Source organism: Sitodiplosis mosellana, unplaced genomic scaffold, assembly GCF_009176505.1.
Source record: "Sitodiplosis mosellana isolate CC-2019 unplaced genomic scaffold, AAFC_SMos_1.0 Smas_scaffold_13, whole genome shotgun sequence".
Taxonomy (NCBI): Eukaryota; Metazoa; Arthropoda; class Insecta; order Diptera; family Cecidomyiidae; genus Sitodiplosis; species Sitodiplosis mosellana.
In genome coordinates, this window is record NW_022595255.1 from 654,805 (window position 1) to 680,690 (window position 25,886).

Below are 25,886 nucleotides of genomic sequence, written 5' to 3' on the forward strand. Positions count from 1 at the left end.
AATAATATTAATTGAAAACGTGCCGTAACGAGATGAGTTCATTTCAGCGATATGTATCACAAAATCAACAATATACATGGAAAGCAGCTTATCAACGGATGCTGAACTAATACACATGATGATATGAATTTTTGCACAAAGAAAACACTAATTACACTAACACTGAATCACCTTTTTTCTTTAGCTCTCAACTCACAATGTGATTGTCTGTGGTGCAATTCTGAACAAGATTGGCGGAAAAATTTACACCATCACCTTCCTTTCATCTCTGTAATACTGTTTCGTTTTATCAAGATTCAACAAATGTAACACGATTTCCTTTTACGTTTGTATACCCATAATTCTCTGCGTGATTCTATTCATATTTTAACGTGCATAAGAGCTGCATACAAAAATACTTTACGAATGTTTGTCTCCCATTGATGGAATAGTCTGAAATGCTCGAATCTATTTTGTGTGGGACGATTGCAATTATTATCAGCTGAAAAAAAGCTGAACCAGTAAACGTTTGTCTTTGAGGTTCGGAGATAAAAAGTTTTCGAGCTTATTTCACAGAGAGAATGCTGATTATGTTGCCCAATGTTCTCTGCGAACGCATCATCTTTGGAAGTCATAATTTTTGAAACGCATATAATAACAATATTTTAAGAAGATAGAAAAGACAATAATACAAATGATTGAAGTAATCGCTGCAAAGTTCTACTATAAAACTCCTAATGCAATGGAACTTCGACATCAGTAATCATCACACAGCACTCATAACTTTGAGATATATGTGAATTTCTTACGTTCGATTTGGTCGCTTCAAGAAATAATGGTATATATTTTCGCGAGCTGAAGAAAGAGACAAGGACAAAAAAGAGGTTTTTGCATAAGATTCGACATTGGCTTTTGATGCATTTTTTTCGCTCTCTCTCTTCAGTCTGTGTATTTGAATGGTTTGGAGCGAAAATGTAATACAGCAAATTTGAGCGGAAAAATGTCGATGATGAATGAGCGGAAAAGGAGTAACTATATAGTAAACTGTATAGTGAACTATAGTGAACTATATAGCTATCCCTTTTCATTTGACATTTTTCCGCTCAACTTTTCTGTATCACATTTTCGCTCCAAACCATTCATTTGAATAAAATATGCATTTTTTAACTTCTAAAGTATCTCGTGTCTTGTATCTTGTATATCTAGAAATCTGCGTTCCATTTCAACTTACGAGCAAAGACTTTACGGTTGGATTGTCATCCAAAATGTACTGAAAGAAAATCCATGCTAAAAATAGGCTACAATCTCATGAATGGGAAACACACAACGAATATGTGTGACGTAAATGGCAAAAGGACTATAAATGTGAAAATAAAATATTTAAATTTTTTTCTGTATTGTTTTGACTTGATTGTTTCGCGACAATGAATAAAACGACGAAAAGACAACAAATTCCGATGGCATACATAATGCGCGTTAGTGCAGAAAGAGACAAACTGGGAGGAAGAGAGAGCGATAAAACGTAAATACACACGTTATTCGAATACAATCTGTAGATGGCATGCATTAAGTCAATTTAAATATTACAATTTGTGTTGGCTTGCGCTATGAAATCGTGTCGACAGAATGATATAATTTAATTAAAAAACAGAAGCTTTTATTCTACCATTCTCTGTTTCTATCTCTCTGTCTCTGTCCTTGTCTCTAATTGTGTAGCATCCTCAATTCTTCGTTTGCCTAACATTGTTTTCTTTTTGCCAAAGCAAAAAAGAAGACCGTGGAGAAAAGAAGAAAATACACATTCATATGGCATTTTATATGTATATATATCCAAAGTGCTTACTGCTTAGTCGACAATATCGATTATGTGGATGCAAATAAGCTGTGCTAAATAAAACGTTCGTTTACTGAATGTTATGGTGTTGGCAGATACAAGGCCACACTCGTTTACTTTACCATTCTTTTACAAATGTTTATGGAGTTGTTTTCGCTGGAGAGGAATGTTTCGCATTTCAGATCTCCCGTTCCTTCTCTATCTCTCGTACAAACCCAGCCCCATTTGAATAAATCCGAAATCGGGGCCGTGTGTAATGTGTATGCAAAACGGAAATGCCATGATGAATACAAACAAACAAGCGCAGATTTTGCATGAACATCATCAGGTTTTCAGGTTATAAATGCAGAAGTAAGCACTTTTTTTTAAAATGATGCAGTAAAAGTAAGAGTATCAGGCGAGAAAATCGCTAATCGGGAAAATTTTCGGGGAATTCAGTTCAAAATCGGGGAATGTGTCTTTTTTAAAACAACTATTTTTGTAGTTATTAGCGAAATAAATCCCAGAAGAATGATATTTTGAAGTATACAGCCGTGGACAACTAATTAGAAACGGGGGTAAAATTTCGATTTGTTTTCATTCATTTCTCATATTTTGATACCACTGAACAAAAAAACTATCGGCGTGAATATTTGAAGTTTTTTTACGCCAACTATGGTTATGGTTCAACTTTTGTTGTTGAAGAAAATATACGTTTGTTTTATCAAAATTTCCAAAAAGTGTGTAATTAGAAACGCATATACATTTGTAGTTATGTAAAACAATTGAACAAATGTATTCAAAAATCGAAAAATTGTGAAAAAAAAATCTGAACTATATCGAGAAGAACACAGTTTTGCAACTTGTGTTCACATTCTATCACAATTTATCAATTGGAGGCTGTCTCATTTTCACAATATTCACAGATTTTCTGTGCATTCACTCTTGAAATATTTGTATGAAATAGAAACAAATTGAAATTTTAGCTCCATTTCTGTATGCTGTTTGATATAAACAATTAAAATATTCATAACACATTTTTTGCGCAAATATTTATTTTCGGGGAATCGTGAAATCTCGTCAGGAACGGTGGCGTGCAAAGTACGACGCGAACGACGCAATTGCGTCGGGCGGCACTTGCCGTGGGGCGGCAAAATTGCGAGCGAAGCGAGCAAAAATTTTGTATTTTAGTAATAAAGGTAATTTTTGGGGCGACATTTTGGGCATCTGCGTCGGGCGGCACAGCATCTGCGTCGGGCGGCACATTTGCTTTGTACGCCACCGGTCAGGAACGATGTTGATTTTCGGGGAAATTCCCCGGATTCCCCCCCATCTGAGAGGCTTAACAGTAAAAGCTTTGTTTGCAATGTTAAGCAAATTTCTTTATTTTTTTTCGGTTCGTTCATTAAAAAATTGAGCGAAAATTTTACGAAAAATTAAAACTTATATTTATATATTAAAATAATTCCCAGAGGATTTCATGGCCTATGCAAACATCATCCTCTCAGCATAAAACGATTCCCTTTTCTCCAGTGCATTTTTCAATTAATAATATTCCATTCTGATCATCAAGTTGATACTATCCACGAAATTGACGCGCCCACACAATTGAAGAGTTTTTCCTTCTTCCGGAGCGTAAAGTTTATGTTTGAGTAGATGGTTCTCATATTTTAGTCCTAATTTTTTTAAAATTATGCACGAACAAAGATAATTAAATTTTCTCTTCCTCTTCACTCCCTCTCTTTTTCCATCCCACGTCGCAATTTGATTTTGATGACATAAAAGGCCAAACTTTTATGGTAATCAAATATCTCTTGTTGGGGGTATTTTGTGACTTGTCGGTTTGTAAGAAAATTCCGGGTCGACCGACGATAAAATCGTTAAACATGATAAAGTTTGGCACAAATATTTCGCCAACCCTTGGATTTGACATTTAGCACCAAGTTTTTGAGATAAAATATTCTCAAAGACATGTGGGCTATTGGCTTCTTTTTTTTCTTTCTCCCTTACATACCAAGAAAAATCCACAAAAACTTTGCTATGCGTTCTTCTGTGAAGTGGTGTAGGATGCCCCCAGCAAAAAAAAATTAGCTAGATCGAATAGACAAACAAACCAATAACCCAATTCAATCGTGTCAAATGCTCAACTTTTCGATATAGAGATAAAACAAACACTGTGTTCGTGCTTAAACACCAGAGTTTCTGAAATTCTGATTTTTTTTCCTCATGCGACCAGTTTTATCATTTCGCACCATAAAAGGATCCCACAATCAATAAGCGCTACTGTTTTTGTCACGTTTCGTCAATGAGTCAATAAAAATGCGTTTGTGTGAATGGCAAAAAATACCTTCTCGGTCATCAGCGACCAATGAATACAATTAAGAACATAATGTAAAAGCGTTAATTTAATACTTATTTAATGGATTAAAAGCGATTCCAATGGGAAATCTGTACCACTTTTTTCCAGATTCGATTTATTTTGCTTTTATTGCGACTCAAATGCTTTCAGCGGAGACCGAGCGAGAGAAAATACACCCATTCATTTGGTGATTTAACAATTTTCAACTTGATATTTTATTTATGCGTCATAAAAAATGAAAGCGACACGCTTCCATTCGGAATGACACACATAAAATACCATTTAATCTGTATGCATTCAATGCTTTTTGCATGGTCTGGCTCTAGTTGTGTGTACATTGCTCAACGAACCAATTGAAACGATTTCAGTACATTTATCAAATGGCGCCGTTTTAAAAACCTAATCTCTCTCATTTTGGTCTCTTGACCAAATTGACGTGCGAAAGGGAGAGAGAGATAAAAAAATCCCATTATTCAATTTGATGCGTTCGACCATTCAAATGCCGTGGAGCTCTTCAATAAAATGGGAATCAATTAATTTTTTCTCTCTTGTGGACACTGAAGTAAAAATTAGATTTTTTCTCTCCCGCTTCACATGGAATGTGATTTAGCTGTTGAGGAAGTGTAAATAAAGTTGTTTATTTCAATCATTTATTCAAGACGGAGAATGATGTGACTTAACACCAACCGCACTTCAGGAATTTCCACACAAAGTATGTGGTGGAATGAAGTTTATTATTCGGAAGTCGTTTCCATTCAATATGCACAGAAATTCAATGCGTCGTCTTCCGTTGAAATCGAAATCGACGACACCAACAACGACGACGACGACTCTATTTACTGTCTTATTAGAATTCATTTCAAGCTGGAATTTGCATCATCGAAATCCGAACGGACAACTCAATAAAGAAATATATATGTTAATTTCATTCGATATCTAACATACTAAACTATGGATAAAATCCGAATTGCATCGACAACAACGACAATGTAAATTGGCAAACATCTCTATTGTCATAGCTATCTTTCGAACCGTTTCCCTTATCTCTACCACCTAACAACAGTGTTTCGCTTATGTATATATGCGAAATGGAACAGATGTTGCATTTATTGTATCAAATCGATATTCGCTGCCAAGAGATGATTGCCAGTGAGACGACGATAACGTTTGACACGGAAAAAAACACACACAGAATCTGTTCAATATTTAATGCTTGTAAATACATTGCATCGTCAGCTAACATAAGTGCCAAATAGAAGGCGAACAATCACGACTTTTTGAGGTGGAAATATCATCATTAAATCCCACACTATTCTCATGTCGCTTTTTTCTCAATTGAAATGAACACGATGTCACATATCTTCTTGTTTCGTCTTTGTTCTTCAGCTGTACTCATACACACACACCTTGGACGGAGAGAGAGAGGGAAAATTGACTTCGAACAATATGTTCAATTATGCAAACGTTGATATGCTGATTGTTTGAATCGAAAAGAGAAAAACACATACATACACACTGTGTATTACACAGTGGACTTGAAATGAAGCCGAACCGCAATTGGAACGAACGAATCAGTCTAACACATGTAACAATGACTTTTTGGATGAGGCGAAGGTAAACACAAATTTTAAGCGGCTTGCAAATAAAACCAGTGAAATGAAATCATTGTATCTCGAGATCTGGTGATAATTTAATCTAGTCTCTTGCGTAGTCTGAAAGGCAAATAATTTGAAATAAGAAAAAAATATCCAAACGATTTTTTTTTCTCCTTCTTTTTAAAACTCAAATACATAATCAGAATTTTCGGATTAACAATTTACGTATATTACGATTTAAGGGTCTCATTGCTTTTTTTCTGCTGATCTCAATACTTTACTTGTTCACAAAATGATCCGCAGTCAAAAACGTTTGCGAAGAAGACAATGAACAAAAAAAAACACAGCAGCGATGATTTTTAAAAGGTAGCACATGAATTTCCATAAAGTTTGCTTCTCATTCTGTTCACTGCGGAATACATGCATGCATAATTAATTTGTTCGACGCTTTTTCCTCTCTGACCCTTGTTATATTGAGTGTACGAGCGCAAAGTTCAAGTAGAATGGAGGATTCTGGTTGTGCTGCTGCTGTTTGTTTTTTCTGCGCAATTCAGAGAGGTGTTGTAACAGCAAGCATATTCTAATTGAGTGGTGGCTGAAACCGAGTTATGCAGCATTTGCAATTTTGATATCCTATTTTTTTTCTTCGGTTTTTGGTTTCTTTTTGCATCGTCCGTTTCTTTTTGCATTTAATTAAAGGTTTCAACTTATGACCAAAATTTGGCACAAGATCTCTTCACAACAACATTGCGTTCAATTGTTTGCGTAAGTACAATAACCCAATTTTTTCGCATTCATTCATTCTAAAAAGACGGCGAAAAAATGATAATTTTCGGTTGTGCTTTGTTCGAAATTGCGTACATTTTGAATGGACGATTTCATTGTGAATGAGCTCATTAACAGGTAATGTTAGATTTAGCGCACCGAGCAAATCAAGCAGCGATTGAAAATTGAAATTGAATCAAGTACAGCATAAATTCGTATCGTAATCACTAGTCATAATAATGACGTCTCCATGTAGCAATTATCCTTTGTTTACACATCTAATAAATCAGATACCCATTGAATACTGGTTAATGATTTCGAGAAGGCAATAAAACATGTTAATTCGCTCAGTTGTTTGTCAATGAATACAGTAATATCATCAAAACCATCAACAATAATAATGATTGTGTGATGCAAATAAGTCAATTAATAAACATACACCGCAATGACCTTTATCGTTGGCATTAAAAGCGGTATCTCGTTAAAACTTGCTAAAGCGGCATGCGAAATTAATCTCTTCATAATTGTCGAATATCAAATAACAAATAAACCACAAAGGCAAGACAATCAATGCGATAATAATTCCGGCAACAGCAATATCAGTTCACTAGGGTCCTACTACCGAAATGCAAACACTCCATTGGGTGTCAAAGTACAGCTTCTGGTGCGTTTACTGTGTGAATTTTGATGCTACTGACTGACTGAACTGACGACGACGACGATGGTGAGATGATGTGCGAAATGGAGCAGTTGCGGCGATGCTCAATGAAAATAAATTGAATCAAGTACCACAAAATCAAATTAAACTTCGATCGCATGGATGATGATGGTAGTGTATGGTGATGTGCTTCGAACCGGATAATGCAGATGCGGACGATCACGCACACCAAAATGCTGATTATTTCGGTAAACTTTCCAAACACTTTATCCCATTCGCTTTTAATTTATTAGCGAAAAGTTTTAGTCATTATGATCCGGCAATAAATCATAATCGTCGTAAAATGTCTGCTACTTTTCTAATGGCTGACACAAGCGATGCCATAAATTTTTCAACATATCCCATTCGAAATGATTCAATTCAAATCATTAATAGTATGTGTGCAAGCAATTGCAAAATCAAAGTAAATTTTTCAAATGATAACAACAACGATGATGACGACGCTGTGTGCGAGCGAATAATATCATATTTGTTCGTTTGCCCGTTGTGCTTCGGTCGTCGCTTGAATCAAATATGCAAATTGTATTTGCTAAATAAATATATCAAAAGAAATTACGATTCCTCAGTGTTTCTCACAGAAATGTATCGTATTTTACAATCGAAACGGCGCACCCACCCGTCGTCATCGTCTCTAACTATATTTGCACACACACTCACATACACTCAAGGCGAGAGACAAATGCACGACGCAAGATGAAAGATGGAAATCCGTTATAACGATGCAATATTTACTTTACGAATGGAGAACTAATGCTCACTGTCTGTGTGTGTCTCTGTTGGCTGATGTATTTTCCATTCGCTGATACCCTGTGAATCGTTTCGGGAAGGCAAAACAAAGCAAAGCAAATCGACGAACGGATTCGAATTGAATTGAATTGAAGTCGTCGGGCGTGGTGAATGAATGGATCGCAATCACTAGCATGACTACTAAAAGAAACATTCACATCTAAAATCTACTGATTTGTTTGATAACATTCAATAAACTATGCAATTTGGTACACGAACCCATTTCGATTCGTTGGCTCTTCCACATTGAATGAAGCTGCACTCACCAAGTCATCCATCTAATTGAATAAACTATTTGGAGGAAATATGGTAATCGGATTTTTTCCATTTTGGGACACGCCATGCCAATCGTTGCGCACAAATGCGAATTCACACTTTTTCATTGTTAATTTTTGGTTTTACGCGAATAAACCAAGCCTTGAAATAAACTCCTACCAGTGATATATTGATCACTGTCTTTTTTCAAAGAAATCAATCATTTTCGATACACAGAGATCAATTCCATTGATTTCGATACATCATTGTGAATATTATAAAGCCACTTATGTTGTCATTAGTCAGTGCACAAAGGATTTAGAGTGAAAGTCAGATGGAAATTCAATATTGTTAACATTCCGTTTGTTCAAAATTGGAAAACAACACCGAAATCAATTGCAACTTCTGTACTCCTCAAATACGAATGTTCTCACACAAACATAATCCTGCAAATATCTTGTTTTTTGCTCTCTTTGTCTCTCTCTCTCTCTCTTCCTGTCTCTGGTTGTAGTTAGTACTTTTTATGACAGCAAAAACAATTAAGTTTTATTGACACAACGACTAGCTTACTATATTTGGTGTGTACGTACATGGGGTATGAAATGGTGTGTATTTTATCGATCTTTAATGGTTGTTGTAGAGCACATTTGACAGGTTCATAATGTGATAATAAAGCGGCAATGATTAAACGCGAATAAACAATAAAATGGAACAGAGAAAAAAAGGCGTAGATAACAACAGCGTATCTCGATTAGCACTCGAACTCGGGACTTATCGATGGTTCTTGGTTGTGGACGCAGCAATTCATGGCATATTAGTCATTACCATTTCGTCTATATAGTGGTGCTCATCAATTTTTTGGCGTGTATTTACGACCGGATATTATTTTCAAATCAAAATCTCATCAACACCATTTACGTCACATCATTGTTAAAATTGAAGACCAATTCACTGTATATTTGATAGGACACAATTTCGCTTGCGAATTCACTTAAAAACATTTTTCATACCATCATCAACAAAACAAATGCCAACAAGAATATATATATCAACAAGAACATGATGCACAACAATGGAGCTAATGAAGTTTTCAAACTTCAATCTAATTAAATAAATTGAGGGCGAGAATGGATTCGAATACCTTTCTTCAACCTGACTCGCTCGCTCTCTCAAGAGATATTACTAATTTCATTAACAGCATACTTTATTCAACAGATTCCGCTCCATTTCCTGCTTGACCCGGTATTCGTAAGCATTCAACCACAATCTTTGGCATCTCGGTACCGCTGTTTGAATGAGTTAAGCTGTTGGCCCATGTTTTCTGGTGGTGTTTCACCATTTATTATTATATTCATAGTAAAAGAGAGGAAACACTACAATTATTAACTTGTTATTAAATATGCGGTCAAGTCTTAAAATGAGAAACCGGTGCCAGGATGTCTGCCAAAGACAAGGCTTTGAATGTAATATACTTGCAACCAGTTTGTTAGACACGAACACGCTGTGTGCTCATCCAGCATGCATAGAGATAGTGCTAATGATAGCATGATTTGTTGTTCGTGTATGTGTGCTCTTTTACATGTTAAAAACACCGACACAACTCTGTCGGCTGGTGCATGAGCTCCATGATATCATGATAATTTGAATTAGTCGACAATTCCGAATCATATGTTGTTAACACTATGGCATAATCAAAATTTACGCTTCCGAAAAGAAGAGCGCATACTCAGGCCGGCCAAACTACAATTTCGAATTATGTTCGAGCAATCACCTAAATTTTCATTTCTTTCATGCTCTTTATTCATGTGGCGACAGAGCACAGTATAAATTCCACTTGGTATCGTTGAATAGAACGAAATGGATCGTTTGGGGTTTGGACAAAAATCTAATGCACTTCATTTCAGGTGTACAGAGGCAAAAATGTGTCTAGATTTTTTTGGGCCGACGAAAGAATGTTACAAAATAAAGTGGCTAGACAGATTGGATTACGTTGGTATCCTACCCAGGGTCGTATCCATATAAAAAAAGGATTGGAATAAAAAGTCTGTTCAATTTTCAACAATTAGTGCGCTGCTGTGAAACCAGAATATTTGATCGATGGGAACGGAGTCTCGTTCGATCGATGCGCGAACAATTTCAACGAAATTAAAATTGAAAAGTTGACTTTGTTTGCGGACACATTCAGTGATTTGAAAACTTTAATTTGGGCGGTTCCAAAGGATAACTGAGAGCGTTGGCTGTGTTTGATTTGATTTGTCCGTAACCATTATACATCAACTGAACCTTTACCCATTGAATGGTTCGGTCTTCACTTTAAACAGGTAAATATTTTGATTCGGTTTTGGGCACATCAGCCTTTGTGTCGGTTGTGATTTGTTTTTTCCGTCGTCTTCACGTTGTCAATTGTATTTACATTTTCAATGGCATTTGATGCTGGTTTGTATTTTCCATTTCACCTTAAATTCAAAATTCAATAGAGCACCTACCATATCTATCGTATTCACTACAAACGTATCGGACCTTTGAGCATGCTCAAGTGTCGGAGTGAGGCTTTTGACACGTAAATCAAACGATTCATTCGGAATCTTTTGAACAAGTCAATGGCGATAAGCTTTTTTTTATGTGTACATACCCGAAAGTCGGTATTTTTTCTCACTTCGTTTTTGTTGTTGCTGATTGCTGTTGGTTTCGTCGTCGTAAATTGTATGTCGAGTAAATAAATGCTTATTGGTTTGGAACGGAACGGAACGGAACGTTCCAAGTGCTTTAATGTGCATTTAATTCTGCAATGGCAACTCGTGAATTTCACCACGCAAATTTTATGCGTTTGTTTACATCAATAATTTTCGCGCAATAAAACACCCAGAAATTGCAAATAAAGTCAGGCGACCGCTTGCCGAATTTACAAATCGTCGATTACCAGCGACGTTTTTTTTATGTTGTTGTTGTTGGTGTTGTTCAAAGAGCTTATCAGCTTCTGGCCAATGTTATTCAACATCTATTATTTATCTTGGCATTCGAAACGATTCGTTCATCGCACAAAATTTGTGATACTATTTACTGTTGAAATATTCAGCGGCTGTGTGAATATTTCAAACTTGCAACCACCTCACCGCCGGAAAAAAAGCTGGTTACATTTTGGGGAAATTTTATCGGCATTTCACAATAAATTCCGTATTAAATGACTCGAATCGACTGTTCGCTGATTTTATTGCAAGGTTTAAATGTTGGAACAAACAAAATCCAAAATAATTGAGCGAAAACGTGTGTGTGCGTTTCTATTTGGTAGATATAACTTTTCCTCTTCGTTTTTGGATCCATGTATATCGATATCACCACCAATTAATTCCCATTGAGTTGATTTTTGGTTGTATCCATACGCAAACATATCATGTACACATGCAATGCAAACAACCAAAAATTAGCATTTTCAGATTGAATTTCGGGAGTATCAAATAAATCAGATTCATCGCACGATTTTCAACATGCTCATAGACACATGCACATTTCAAACATTTATTTTACTGGTTGCCGGTAGCATAAACATATCTTGTGCTAACCACACTGGAAGCGAATATAAATATATTAAATGTTGATTCCAACACAATTAATATTGTTGCTGATTATTACCGTGCATATATTTTCATTTTTGTTTGCCTGTCGATGGGGAAAACGCGTAGTGACCGTGGGTGACATGCACAAATGAATTTTCATGACGCCTCTTGTTAATTTTTGGAAGCATGCTTTTTATCGGCGTTTATTTGAATATTAGCGGTTTATTGCGTTGCCCAAAACTGTAAACGATTTGTGTCAACGCAGCGTGAATCGCACCCCAAAAATTATTTTCATAAATTCATTTGCCCTCGAATTTAACATGCTTTCCATCTAATTAAAAAGAATTGTTTGCATTTTCCCTTGGATGAATAATTTAGTGTCGGTTTATAATTGGAATTTATATCATTTTCTATCGTATTTAAATTTAGTACGAATTAAAAATATTTCATTTTTCATCAAGAGCTTTTGTGCGAAAGGAATGTTCCAGATCTTGTAAGGTTTTTCCAGGATCCAACAATGTAATACTCGGGTGTGTATTCCAAAGAAAATACCAATGCCCATTTAGAAGAGTGGCAAAACAGTAGACGTATTCCTAGTCAATCAATCATCGAATATCGTATCCCTAAAATTAATATTCTGTATCCTAAATTGTATTCACCAAACACAGCCAGTATTTGGCAATTAAATCGGATTGAATTGAATCCTTTTCGTCATTTCAATCGACATGTCAATCTCCATTTCATTATTTGCAAATAAACACTTTTGCTCTTACATTGATTAATCAAAACAAGCATGTAATCATATGTAGAGAAACAACAATAATAGCATCGGATAGATAAAGTTCCGATTGAAATACAATCACATTTTTAGTATAGCAGTATCAATTTCCATGTTTATTGAAGTTTGAACTAAATTTATTGGCTTTTGTATTGAATTTGAATGATTTTATACATAATACTGTATAACCCTCTTAATTTCCTGACTGTGTATACTCCATCTGAATTGCAACAAATATTGGCTGGCAATCAAATCGACAGCATTTCGATATCTCTTTCAATTCAGAGATATTGTGGAGAGCCATTGACAGCTTATCAAATGCACGAAAAACAAACGTATTTCATTTGGGAAGAGTTTATCATTTGATTGGGCGAGCGGTTGTAATTCGAACCGTATAATTTCTCGCATAATAAATTATGCAATGATAATAAACAAAAGCGACGATAAATCATATTGAATGTACAACTTCCGTGACTCCATCGATTTTGTTCCAACCAATCATGTTATTTGTATTAATTCCACGCCAAAAGTATCAGTAAATTAATTCGGCGGATTCGTGAAAGTCGTTCACGCGTTTGGCTGATTAATAGGAATTTGAAATTCGAATTGAACTTGATCACTGTAACCGAATCAAATTATTTATATCGTGGCGTTTTTTTTCTTTCTTTCTCCATTAGAGCGTTTCGTGGACGCCCAAAATGAAGAAAATATGAAGGACATTCTGGTTAAATTCCGTTCACCATTCACCAGATCATTCTAATTTACTTTCATTCTTTCCAAAAAATAAAAAAAACCGTCTGGCTCTTACGAAAATGAACTCAAGGTCAAGCCAATTTATGTCATACTCACACGGTAATTTTCCATTTGGTTATATGAGCGAACTAAGATTGGATTGGATGTTGAAAAAAATAAATTCTGTTAAAAATAGGCATCACACTATTCGAGTGGAACTCAAACTCATTCGATCGATTCCATTAATTATTATTATCATTCCATTTGGACTAGTGTGACAAAGTTCATGTGAAAAAAGTCGATACATTAATAAGTCTCACATTTATCGAAACGATAAATAACTTTCAACGAATTCAAGAGCAAAAAGTCTTTTGACAATGTCAAACTTTGACATTTACCATTTCGAAGTTCAAAATTGTAAATCAATGCGTGGGAAATTCGAAAGCATGTGAAAGCAGAGAGAAGAGAGAAATCATTTCTACCTCATTAGAATTTCAATGAGGCCGGCCTATCAAGACAAAAGACATAATTGAAATTGATTGGGTGTCAATACAATTGACCAGGACTTTATAACTCATCGAATCGGCTCGAGGTCGTGCGGCCACACACACAAAAAAAGGCAGAAAAATGGAAAGTCACATCATCGGTTAACATGCACACAAATCGATAATTTGAAAATATGACCTAAGTTCTCTAATGCATACCAATGATTCCAGAACATGGACAAAAACGAAAAGCCATAGCATCAAGGCAGAGAATGCGAGAAAGCACAAAGAGAGGGAGAGAGAGAGAAAGACAAAGTGAATGACTAAAATGGAAAAGCCAGCATCAAACCCGCCGAGAAAATCAAGATCTCGGTTGGTGAAAAGCAATTTATCAAAGGAGCACCATATCGAATGCACGTGTGTACGTATCCTTGCATATTTATGCTCACAAAAGCCATCAATTTGGGGTAACTTTTGTTATTCGTTTGTATTTGTGTGTGTGTGTGTTTGTGCAGAGACGAGCAATTACTGCACGGTTTTGTTGTTTGGTTGCGCGTGTGAGAGGAAACAAATCCAATTTCCAAGCAAACGATGGCTTGCTGAAGTACAGAAAGGATGTATGTGTTTATAGCTCCTAATAAAATAATGCTTTTGAGAGATACGACTTTGTCATCTGCGTTGAACGATGTTGATTCGGGAGAGCAAGCGAGTAAACGGTAGGGGGACATAGAGAGAGTGGTAAAGGTATATCTGTGACGATATGAAAATTTTCGAATGGAATTTAGAAATGGAAGAGTTGTAAAGTGATACGAATGTCAATATACCGGAACGGAAACGATATGATAACAAGTGTGTGTGTGTGTGTGTTATTCCATAATGGTAGCGCGTCCAAAGACACATCGAGAGAAACAGCGTGTGCACCGAGTGAAAACCACACGGCAAAGCAATTTATTATGCACACACTTTGGGCAAACTTGTTTTGTCGATATGACTTCATCGTTTTGGGAGACAAAAAAACTGTTTGGATCAAGTGCAATGTGCAAACAGTTGCACCGACGAAGCGTTCGCTTTGTGCGTTCTTATGAAATGCGGGGCCTGCCTGAAACTGATGTGCATCCCAATTGATAATGTGTTTGCATTTCAAATCACAAAAGCCAACGGATTTTATGCTGGTATTAAAATGCACGATCGCCGAAAAAAAAACCAAGCGAAAGATTTTGCAGATAATGTTTTGGAATTTCCACGAAACTCCATTAAAATTCTAACACACATTCAAAGTTCGTCTCTTTCACTGCGAATTCTATGGAATTTTCGCCTGCTTCACAGTCAATATCCATTAAATTTAATTAAATTAGACGAACTTGAATTTATGTCTCAATGCATTGCCATTTTTCGACTGTGCATTCAACTGAGCCAGTGCTTGCACTAATATCGTCATAAAATCGATTCACTCATCTCGAAATATTGCCATAAACATATCAATCTAGTACATTTAATTAATAACGAATGCATTTGCCTAATGGGGTGCTCTCCTCTCTCTCTCTCTCTCTCTCTCTCTCTCTCTCTCTCTCTCTCTCTCTCTCTCTCTCTCATCGTGCCAATTCTACATCCTCAACGGTTGTTAATTTGTGTTTATTTTGTCGGTGTTAATGTGTCATCATTTGTGATGCTACATTTCCATTTGCGAAAAATAAATAACATTTTAATTCATTAGATGATTGAGTTTGCATTCGAAATCAAATATTCCATCAAGAGACTTTGATGCACACACACACACTGCATGTTTGGAATGGGGCTATCAATTAAATGATTCACATGAATTACACCGTTCGATGGAACCCAACAGCAGAAAAGTTTTGTCAAAAAGAGCTCTTTCTCACTCTCTCTCACTCTCACTCCTTGTCTCTCTGATGCAACGCAGATTAAATTCTTCCAATAATTTGTGCAAGCAATGAACGTTTGCAAAAGCTTGGAATTTGCATTGAAACCAAAAGCACAGAAGGACTCCCGTATATTAAAGGCACCGAAAATGGTGAAATTGTGATGTATCTCAACAAGATCTATAGTGAATTATCCATTGTCTTACGAATCTTTCGGTTTAAAACTTGACAAATCAACGTCTTTGTCTATTGTGTAAACGAACTTTAATGCTAATACAATTAGTGCACACAAACGATACCTTTTGTGTGATGGTTCCTTTGTAAATAGGAATTTTAATCATTAATTTTCTAGCTTTCACATTCGATTGAGATGAACTCGGGGATAATGATTTCTGTTCAGTTAACTAATTCTCGGAACTCTTTATCATGGAATTCCTAGCAAATGGTAATGCTATCGATTTTCAAACTTCATTCATTCTAGCATCAATTACTATCTTCGAGAACTTCGATGCTACAATGGTTTTTAACAGAGTAACCGAAAACCAATCACTTTTCAAAGTGATTCAAAATGCATTTCATTTTCACGGAATACAAACAAGTCAAAGACAAAGCTTTATCAAGAATATTTTTTTTATAGTTAAGCAGAAAATAATGAATGGAGTTGTTTGGCATTCAGTGAATGCTATTCACTTTAACAATCAGTTTCATCTGATTTCGTGCGAGTGCTTTCTAATGGAATACGTCATGCCGAAGTTCTATTGAGTACGCTTCTTGAAATTTTCGAGAATGTTGTGTTACACATTAGTGAACACCACTTAATAATTTATTCATATCGATCGAAATCCATTTATCAAGTTTTCAAGCACAACATAACGAACGTTGTCATGTCGGTATCGAAGAAACCCATTTGTAGTTTGTAGTTGTTTCAAATTCATAGTTTTCAAACTTAATTTTATCACATTTACATTGTGATACTTTACAATGCGATCGAAAGTTCAGCAATACATTTTCGTGCTGTTTCCATGGCAACAATTCAATTTGAATCATAATAAACATAAATTTGGTCGACAATTTTAATCACCGTAATCGATATTGCTTGGAACAAGTGATGCTCATAAATTGAATTATGATAAATAAATCATTAGCTGATTTTACATTTTTAACCAAAAAACCACCCCCAATTTTTTTTTATTCACTAGATATTTCACATTGAATGTAAACAATGAAATGGCGTTGAACAGAAAACAAATTCCATTCACGCGAAAACCCGATGACAAAACTGTTTATGCCAATAACCAGTGGCGTAATTAGGGGGAGTTTTGGGGTTCAAACCCCCCCCCCGAAATCAAATCATCCCAAAATTTTTTTTACAATAAATAAAGGGAAAATTGAGTTTCAGGATATTCAATATCAAAAATTTCGGCTCGCTTCGCTCGCCATACGAACAATATTATATAAAGTTGTATCGCCTGAGCAGTCGATCGCTTAATTTTGGACATTTTAGCTAATTAAAAATGATTATCTCAAACGAAATAGACGGCTGTAGTCGCCTGATAGTTATTCTTCAGTCAATATGTTCGAAATAAAACGACTAAAGCCGACTATTTTTCATACAAGATTCCAAAAGTGAATTTAACCCTCTAATGCATTAATTTTTCCCAGGGCTGGGAGTACTGGTACTTGGTTGATTTTTGGCCATCGATATTTAAAAAAATATTCATAATCCTAGATTCCTCATGGTTTAGTCAGGAAATGCGATTGACATAAATCAGAGAACAATCAAATCCATTGTTTAAAAGTGAAAAAAATGAAATAATTTATTTTGTCAAATTTTTGTTTTTATGGACATTCTAGTTTATAACTCAACAACCATTTGATGTAGACTAATAGTGCAAAGACAAGATTATAGAGGATACCTTGACGAATAAAAATGACTATTAAGCAATGTGATCCGATGTACGGTTCACGTTCTACAGGTGTTCAAATGTTGCCCGTCTAGAGGCGGTTGTATGCATTAGAGGGTTAACTATCTGTGAATTGAATCACTTTCAAGTTTCATCCGATTTAAGCAGTCTGTCAATATATTTCCACATGGGATGATAAACTCTTTTGAATACTTCGGCTGGAAATCCAAAATAAAGAATATGTTCTCTATGCTCTAAGTTGATTGTTAATAGATCTAAAAAATCACTACTTTGAATATCCACAGGAAATCGTCCCTGCATTTATTTCTAATACTTGTGCAAAAACGAAAACCCCCCCCCGAAAGAAATTCCTAGTTACGCCGCTGCCAATAACATTATTATCAAATACAATTAAAAATGCAAAACCAATTGGTTAACCAGATTCATTGTGTATTTGATGTGCATTGTTCGTCGTTGTTATATATTTTCATTCAGATGCATCGGGCGCAACCTGTTTTAAATACCCGTTAAATCCACACAATTGCTTGATCATTTTATAACTATTATGTGGCATAAAATGAACAACAATGCGCACTTTGAGGAGGGCTAATGAAAAAGTGTTCCGATTTGTTCTTTTTTTATATCTCGAATGCACTGGACGGTATAAAAGTGACAATATCACTGAAATCCATCTAATCCGATAAAACACAATTGTTACAACCACAAATTTCCCATGTCAAACCTTGGGTAAGTTGATAATAATCGGTCCTTAATTCGAAATGAAAATATAAACACGAATATTTATAAAGGTAAGCAAAAAAATGGAATGCTAACCGTTTCCTCCCGGCGATTTGGTGGAAAATTCGTTTATTTAATACACCGTTGACGACTGAGTTGAGTGTCTGTTTCTCTCTATCCACACCGACAATACATTCACTGTTTCACTTGCTGTAATATAATGTATATTGTTTGTGACGGGTAAACAGAGCGGCGACTTATATTCTTTTTTCCTGTTTTTATTTATTCCTCTTTCTCTCAGTTTTAATTTGAGCAATAAATCTAAATGATGACACAACAAAATCGTCACTTAATTTATTCTCACGATTTTTTTTCTGTTGCTTTTGCTTCGTTATTTTTATACGGTTTTCATTATCCACGACGCGTCTCTTCTAATTTTTCGGTGTTTATAATCTCTTTCATCACTTTTTTCCTTCCTTTCTCTCGGATATACTTTTTGGATACACGTTCGGTTACACGCTTGTCATACACAACGTTCCGTTTATATTCTGGGATGAACCAAATTTCTTGTACATTTACCCAGCGTCTGATGCTGTCAAATTAATTATGTTTATATTCTTTTGATGAGCTCTGCTTAGTTCATTTTGCGGAACAACACTGTAAACTGCGTGTATTTTATCTGAATATTCGGTTTTTGGTGCAAAGTATCAATGAATCTCTGAAGATCTAATGAACGCTTTTTACTTCACTCATAATTATAATTTTCAACAGCATAAACAATCACTCGTTGCTAATAGTCTGTTCACTGAATTCACAAGGTCGATCGGTTTTTATGTAGTCTCGGCACAGCGGTTTTTCTAAGCAAAACACTCACTGTGTGTGCTCCCAATGTACGGATGATATGCCCCTGAAATGAAAAAAAGAAAAGAGTAAGACGAAAGAAAAATGCTTTTATTCGTGTGGTATCTGAGAGAATTTGTGTATGTCGGTTCTTTGCTCTGATCCTTTGACATCAATGAAATTTAGACGCATCTTTCACGACATCCATATATTTTATCGGTTTTCATTTAATAAGCGTTATTCACTCACATATACACTCATTTAGCGCTTCCCTATCGAAGAATGTGTGTCTGAGATGCCGTTCGAGTGTCGTGCCGCAGAAAAAAAACCACAACAACAACAAACGCACCAGAGACAGAATGTAAAAGGGAAGTGTGAAGCATGAGTAACAGGGAGTGCGACGAAGAAAAACAAATCAGCAGACACGCAAAATAACGCACATTCGAGATTCATTCGCTCCAATTTCAAATTGAACTCTCTCATTAATAAATATTCCAAATGCGCGGATAGGAGAAGGCATTCAAGCAATTTTCGTTCAGTTCGGAATTGAAGCGCCTCTATAAGACCATCCAAAGCGACGACCCAATACACACGCACATGATTTATTTATTTTATTGTATTGAAAATGCGCTCATACATGATGATTATCGCTGTTTTTATGAACCATCGCGATTTTTTTTTGATTCGCCGCCGCTCTTTGTGTTCGCTTTTTTTACAATCCCTCTCCCAGCACGTTAACTAATGAAAGAGTTTTTGTTCCGGATCTCTTTTTTTCCACGCGCTTTTTTTATGTTGTCTGCGATTGAATCGAATCTTCCTTTTTATTGCTGCTTTAAATTTTGTTTTAAGGCATTTGTTTATTTACACGGTTTTTGCATTTAAAATTGCGGTGTTGCTAGAGTACGATGTTACCGTCGTCAAATGCCGGTCGATTTGTTTAGGTCTCTAGTTTTTGATATATGTCTGTTTTTGTTTCTACCTAGAAAAATGTGTGCGCGACTGTCTCTGTGTGTGTCCATATGATATACGTATTTCATTAGAACAACCGAAAGGAGGAAGATACATCCGACTCTTTATTTATCCGACGAGTATTCTTCGCGTGTTGGTTACTATTCGTGAGCGTTTATATAGCGTTAAAATTACGTCGCAGTTTTCGAATTTGGCGTTTTTTGTTTTGTTTCGATGAGTGTGTGTCGTTGTTGCTGTGTGCGAGGGTTTCTAGGAAGACACATATTAATTCCAGCGCTAATGCGAACGTTACCAATGGTATTATATTGAATTATTGCGTGAATCCGATTCATCATAAGGAAAAAAAACTAGCATATTAAAATGAAACCCCTTTTTTCGCTCTCTCAAGTAGTTTCCTCATCGAATATATATGGGTTTGTGTGTTGATGAGTTATAGTTTGACCTCAAAATGTATATCGCCATGATTTATGCGTGTCCAAACTCACACAAATATTCTTTTGCACCAGAGACCAGACGCTGCTATTGTTTCAACAACATCAGCCGCAGCAGCTGTAATCTGTTTGTACATACAGGCTTGCCACACGTTAGCTATTTTAGCTATTTTCGACTATTTTAAAAACCGTAGCTATTTTCAGCTATTTCACGAAAAATTTGCTATTTTCAGCTATTTTGAAATTTATGATGAAAATAAAGAATTAACGGTATTGAAATGCAATATGATCAACATGAATCATCGAAATCTCTGGGAAATCAAACAAATACAGCTGTTGAATTTACTGACGATAAAATTCGTTTTGTTTATTGTTGATATACTTCGTTGAAACATACGATAATCAATGTATATATTGGTTGGCTTTTTTGCTAACTCAGCAAAGAATTATTTTGCTTGGTTTGTCATTATAAGTAACGTTTCGAATTGAAGACAATTGCGCGAAATTATTTCAATTATCATATGATTGAATTCAGTCGTCTTTCAGCAATGAGTGCCAAAGGAACTAAATTCAGCCAAGAATGGCTAAAGCGATCAGTGGAATTCGAAGGCAAAAATATCGAACTTAAAAGTATTTTTTCTCGTCACAGTGAAGTTGAGGTAACGTGTTTGGTATGCCCGGCAACAGTTCACGTTCAGAGCAAAGGATTTGCTGCATTAGAACAACACATGGGCACGGTTAAACATAAGAATCAAATGAAAACGAAATTCAATGAATTGCAACAAAAGTTGGATTTTGATGTCGCGTCGAATCAATCGACAAGTAGCAGTTTGGAAGCAACGAAATGGAAAATGCTTGCACCGAAAGAACAAACAACAAGAGCGGAATTATTAATTCTACTCAACGGTTTATCAAACAACTGTTCGCTAAATGCATTCGATAATTTGGGATCTGTGTTAAAATTCGCAATCAGTGACTCAGAAATACTTAAATCGCTTACATTGAATCGAACAAAGGCAACCTATATTTTGAACTTCGCGCTCGGGCCGTATTTCTACAAGAAAGTGATTAAGGATATCAATAGGCAGTTGTACTTCACACTGCTGTTCGATGAAACTGTAAACAGTGCAAACAAGAAAGAACTACAAATCCGCATTCGCTATTTTTCTAATAGTTTACAGCGAGCAGTAACGCGTCACCTGCAAACATTTTATTTGGGCACTGCCACAGCGAAAATTATCGTTTCAAAGCTGATTCAAGCCATCAATGATGCCAATCAACGAAGCAAAGAAACGATTTGATGATAAGAAATCGAGTATTGATGAGATAACTAGTGCTGCAGAAAATATGTTATCTACTGGATTAAAAACAAAAAACTTTGAAACAATGACAACCGCACAAGCTATGTTCGACAATGCAAAAAAACAACGCGAAGAACTACAAGCAATTCAAATCGAAATCGATAATCTGTCAAGAGCTAAAAGACAGAAGTCCGCCTTAATAAGTGGTTATTTTTCAAAGAAATAATGACCCGTCATTTTTTGCAGTGTCGAACATCGTTTATGTTTATAAACAAATGATATTAATATTGATATAGATCATTGGCATGCACTGTTTTCTTATTATTCATCAATAAAAAACGAAAAGAAACGAATATATGTTTATTGTTTGACCTTAGGAACGATTTTAATAACGGTTTGTATAGATATTTGCACTTTTCTTCGCTTTCAGCTTTTTTTGCTATTTCAAATTTTTTTTTTGCTTTTTCGACTATTTTTTTTTCAAAATCGTGTGGCAAGCCTGTACATAGCAACTAAATTATTTGTTGAGTCACAATCTGTGGCTCATTGTCAGTTGATTACCCATTTTCAGTCAGTATGTTGGAATCATTAATGAAGTTAGACGCAAATGAGTGCAAAAAAGCGCGGTTTTAAATAGATTTTCAAGATGTTCTTTTAATATAATGAAAATTTAAACTTGAAATGCTAATGCATATTCCGGAATCGGGCTGATAAACCAGAAAGAAAGGTCCATAAACCTTAAATATGGTCATCAGAAAAGCAAATAACTTTATTCGCAATAAAACAACACAAATCACTGCATCGGTTGATATAAATAAAAAAAGACAGCCTACATCGAACCGCATGATATACAATAGCTATACCAAAATAAAAACATCGTGATATATCTCTCGACTCTCGATATACCGTATAAAAAAATTCGCATAGACTGAGTATAGGAAAAATAACAATCCATTGAGGGCAATGCAAACCGGTTTCAGAGCAAATCGGCGGACAAATACCAATTAATCGGCTTAGTTCGGTGTGTTCATTTAAAACTCTTCACAGAAGATTTCAATATCTATGGCCTCTCGTCATTAGTGAATCAACTCTCGCAACGAGATGAACTAATGAATAAAGCATCACTTTTTTTTTCGCTCGCTATTCCTCTTTATCATCCGGTGTTTTTGTAGTGATTTACTTCATACGAGGAACGAAACTCTCTGTTCAACTTATAGCCAATACATACTTCAAGTCAAAACAAACAACGCATCGAAACAGCATGGCACAAGGGAGAACGGCATTTTTATTCGTTGCACACCGCTTATCGTTCGATGCCTTAGTTTTATGATTTATTTATAAAATTCTATTTGTAACACTTGAATTCGAGAAAGCGTGCGCCAAACTACTTTCCATGTGTGTTGTTTCCCATCATCATTTTCTTCGGGTTGAAACTATGCAGCGCATTTGTTTACATTTGCACATCTATTTTTGATGCTTGTTACGGATGCTGGTTGCCGCAAAAAATATAGCAAAACGAAATGTAAAACCGCTCAAAAAACAGTCATTCATTTAAGCATCAAATTCAACTAAAATGTGAGCTAAGATGCTCATGAGAAGCGTCGTGATCATCGTGAGAATGCGAAAATTGAGCAAGTAACGGGAGAATAAATGTCACATTTCGATTTAATTCGAAGCACTTAAATGACAACACACCATGTGATTTATTGAGCCATTTGCTCGCGTTGATGTTCCAACATCTAGATTGAACGATGAAAAAAAAATGTTTTAAAAGCAATCCATTTGAAAATGTATATTGATTTCATTATCGGCGCTGATTTCGCGGTTAATTTCAATTTGTCACCATTCATTCTTGTGCAATATGAAGCGTATCGGTGCCGTTCTGTATTTTTTTTTGCGCTCGTTTTACTCCATTCTCAGTTTAATAGCATCGATTTTATTCGATTCTCGCAGTGTCAGCTCTTCGCTCGATTTTCGCTCAAGACAGTTTCGATTTTGTTATCAATTCAATACATTTACGCACTCGCCTCACACTCATCAACGATTCGTCTGGCAAAACTTTAGTTTGTTTGTCTTTCTTTTATTTCGGTTTGCGCGGCTATTATTCTTCTGCGATGATTAATATCTGGTCTCGCATGCGGCAGACGACAACAACGACAAATAAACATGCATGTATTCGGTTCGAGTTGTCTACGAAACTCATAAAAATTGCCAATAAATCACAGTACTCGATTTGAAACGCGGGGACAACGACAACCGACAACAGCGAAACAACGAAAAAAATCGGCCACAAATTGAGTGAGTGAGCAGTTTTGGCATTGACAATGATTTGCGATGTAATTCGCTATAATTTTTTTTTCACTTTTCTTCTTCTTCTGTTTCATTTTTTGCCTAAGCAATAATTGAACGAATAATCAAACGATAAAAAAAAAAGATATTACGAGTAAATGAATGTCATAAAATGAAAATCGAAACCGAAAAACACACACACTGAATAATTTAAAATAAAAATTGAAATTAAACGTTGAGTGTGCGGCGTCAATGTTCGGATATAAATATGCGCTGACGTACTCTCAATTTTGTCCCTCTTAATGCCAAATAATTCTAAAAGTTTTACTCTGATTTGATTGAAAAAAAGAAGAAATAGAACCTACTCAAAAAAATAGCAGTGTCTTTTGCAGGTTACGCAGGCATATAACACGACCGAAACCGAGAGCGGTGAACAAACCAGAAACCTCCAAAATTGGTATTTTCACTCCAAAATAGATTCGAACAAATTTTTCGAGCTCACGTTGTTGTCACACACGATGTGTGGTATTAGTCTTTACACATAAATCTAGAACAATTGCCAATTCACATATTCAATGGCTTGTTTTATTCGATTAACACAAACGAAATCGATAAATCTCAAAGTCTCAAAATTCGAGTCTCGAGAACTCGCACACAAACACATTCAACTGTTCGGTTTGGGTCGACCGATTCTCAACTTGTTTTTGACTTCGTAGAATTGGTTTTAACCCTCTCGCTCAAATGATTCATGCACCGCGAATGGTTTCACTGGTTTTTTTTTTGTGTTGCTGTCTCACTTCTTCCAATTATATATTTCTATCTAGTCTACTGAACACGAAAGGAATTCACTTTTGTAGCAGTTCGATTCACAAATGCACGAAATTCACAGCTTCAGCGAAAATGAATGAACAACAACAACAAAGCGAAAAAAAAGAATTGAAGAAAACCGCGTGCAGAAAAACAAGCATTAAATCGCATACCAGTCCATTGCATTCATTGACACGAGAAAAAGTTTATTTCGTAGAAAGAAAACAAATGCAAACATGAAGAGTACACAAAAAAAAAACACTTCGAGTCTTTGAATTCTGTCGTAGTAATTTTTTCGCATCCAAGGTAAATAGAAACATACGATCTACTCACGCTATTGAATTGTGTGTGTTGAACTTCGATCGAAGAACAAAACGAACCGTATTCACTGAGCGTTAGATAAAGACTAACGCAATGTGAAACATGCGAACCATTCAAAAATACGACCGTGCAAAGAGCATTATCCATGCACCGCACACAACAAACGTGACATCAGCCCAATAGCCCTCATAGCGAACGAGCGCGAGTCAAAAGTTCTGTGAGCATTGGTTGAATGTGTCTTATGCTACGAATGAATGTATGTGAACCTTTGTCGCTTGTTCTGACTGCGAATCCGACTGACTGTCCCCGTATTGTTGCAAGGCGCCGCTTGAGTGAGAATATTGTACTTCATTTACGCTTTTTATTTGTTGTCTTCTGAATGAATTTCGAGAGGCACACGCCAAAAAGTGAACACGCATCATAACAAAATTCCAGTGAGACGACAACGGAACCCATACACACTCAACGGTTTTGTTGAATGAATGCGAATTCACTCGAGCTTGGGGAAGATGAGAATCGCTCAATTTTCACTCAAACGTAGCAGTAATCAAATGTTGAGTAAAATTTTTACCGATGTACGATGTACA

General features: G+C 35.7%; 1 protein-coding gene across 3 annotated transcripts in view; it reads right to left on the minus strand.

Annotated features, from left to right (window-relative positions):
* Positions 1–25,373, minus strand: part of LOC129567889 (uncharacterized) — a 181,919-nt gene extending 156,546 nt beyond the window's left edge. The window contains exons 1-2 of one of the 3 annotated variants that reach the window (XM_055445253.1): positions 25,312–25,373; positions 18,438–19,248 (exon numbers count right to left, since the gene is read on the minus strand). The gene's annotated coding sequence lies outside the window, so the exon portion shown is untranslated. Of the gene's footprint in view, positions 1–18,437; positions 19,249–24,536 lie in introns of all 3 variants that reach the window. The other 2 variants (XM_055445252.1, XM_055445254.1) reach the window with 2 other exon arrangements.
* Between the last annotated feature and the right edge of the window lie 513 nt (positions 25,374–25,886).